The sequence below is a fragment of the Haliaeetus leucocephalus genome, unplaced genomic scaffold (genome assembly GCF_000737465.1).
Source record: "Haliaeetus leucocephalus isolate CR32 unplaced genomic scaffold, Haliaeetus_leucocephalus-4.0 Scaffold848, whole genome shotgun sequence".
Taxonomy (NCBI): domain Eukaryota; kingdom Metazoa; phylum Chordata; class Aves; order Accipitriformes; family Accipitridae; genus Haliaeetus; species Haliaeetus leucocephalus.
In genome coordinates, this window is record NW_010973284.1 from 9,029,814 (window position 1) to 9,031,864 (window position 2,051).

The window sequence follows — 2,051 nt, forward strand, 5'->3', positions numbered from 1 at the left end:
ACTGAGGTGACAGCCCTGATCCCCTCGGGAGCGGGGTTTCCCCTCCCTCGGCACTCTCACCTGGTAAGCTCCTGCAAAGCACGGGGCTGCAGCCACCAAGGAGGAGGAGGAGGAGGAGGAGGAGGAGGGAGAGGGTGGCTGGTCCCTTGGGTGAGCCGGGGAAGGAAGCACCAGCGCCAGCACCAGTACCAGCACCGGTACCAGCACCAGCAGGGACCAACCCACCCCAGGAGCTGGCTGGGGATGTGCAGAAGGGAAGGTGCAAATCTGGGTGAAACTGCCTGTAGAGAGAGATAAAAGCACCTGGATCCTTCTGGATTAAGGACATACTTGGATCTGGGGTGGTATGTAAAATGCTGGTGCTGGAAGGTACCCCCTGGGATACAGGATCCGGCCCAGGGAGGTTCAGGCAGCCCTCTGAAATCTCCTGCAATGGGGTTTTGGCTCAGCTACTGCTCTGGAACAGGGGAAGCAGGGGAGGCTTTACCCCAATTGGGGTGTTAGCAGGCTCTGGCCCATTGATGCCAGCTCGGGGCTGTGTGACTGTGCCCAGGGCACCCCGGGAGGCAACTCTCGTCCCCCCAGGCCAGTGCGCTGCCGGCACCTCCCTTCCCGCAAGGGCCCAAATGGCCGTTTCCTGCGTCCCACCCCAGCAGCCGGGATCTGGCCAGCCCTGCTTCCCTCCCTGCTCCATCTCATCCCATCCCTGCTTCCCAGCAGAAATCCCTGGTGCAGCATTCGTTGCTGCGGCATTTGCTGCACAGCGCAAGGTGCTGGCACCCCAAACCCGCTGCGCACATGGCAATGCCCGCAGCAGGATGGGGCAGGTCCCACTGCCAGAAACCCACCCCTCTGTCAGGGTTGTGGGTCTGGGAGAGCCCCAAGCAGGGTGAACGGGACATGGGTGATGGGTCTGTGCCCAAGGGGAGCTGCTGCTCTCCCACTGGGGGCTGGAGTGTCCCTGAGCTGAGGCGTGAAAGCGGCACCTGAGGTGCTAGTTTTGAGCCATGAGCAAGGGGTGAAATCAAGGGAAGAAACTCTTGAGGCCTGTTGCCTTCGCAAACATCGCTGCATCCCTCAGGATAGCACTGGTGGCCCAAGGCAGCCTGAAACAACCCAGTGCTTTTATTACTCGTGTGCTCAGCTTGCCAGGCCTCTGAGGCACCCCAGATATGCAGCATGTAGGGTGCCCTGGCACTCTGCACCCCGAGCCAGGACAAAGAGTGGCCACCAGAGCCTGTCCCCGCTGCGATCACCCCACTGGGCTCCGGCACCACAGCACTGCACACGTGCTCAGGCCAGGTCCCATCTCACCCACCTCCCCCCAGTACCGAAGTGCTGTCAGTACCACACCATGTGCCTCGGTTTACCTGGTTCACACCACAGTGAGTGCACATGCACTTTCAGGGTGTGGAAATACAGCTCCCCTCTCCAGTGCTGCTTTTCCCATGGGCTGTAGTGCTCGTGTCTGACTCTGCTCCTCCTTCACAGCCTGGGACTTGCGCAGGATGGAAGGAAATTGTAGGGGGTCCAGTGATGGAGAGAGAAGCTGGCCCCTTTGGTCCCCATCCTACAAGCATGTCCACTCCGCATCTGCTCCCCAGTGGGGCTGGGAGTTGCACCGTGCACAGAGGTGGGGGCCAGCCGGGCAGAGCCTTCTCCCCATCCCAGGAGGGAGGGGAACTCAGCAGAGCCCAGCCTGGCCCCTCTCCAGGAGCTCAGGGGGCTGGTGCTGGAAGGACATATGGCTTGTGGAGGGGGCAGAGGGGACCGGAGATTGGGGGAAGCTGGAAAGGGACCTCGCTTCTGGGGGATGGAGAGGGGAGGGATGGGGAGGGGATGGGGGGGCTGTAGGGGCCATGGTTTATGGGGGTGGGAGGTGCAGAGGAAGGTGGACCAGAGGGCGGATTGAATGTAGGGGCTGGGGACAAGCGTATTTTGGGGGGTGGCAGCGCACAGCGCGGCTGGAGGGCCCGTGGCTGGTGGCAGCCCAGCGAGGGGACGGCGCACCGGGGGCTGAAGGGAGACCGTGGCCCGCGGCGTGGGCAGCA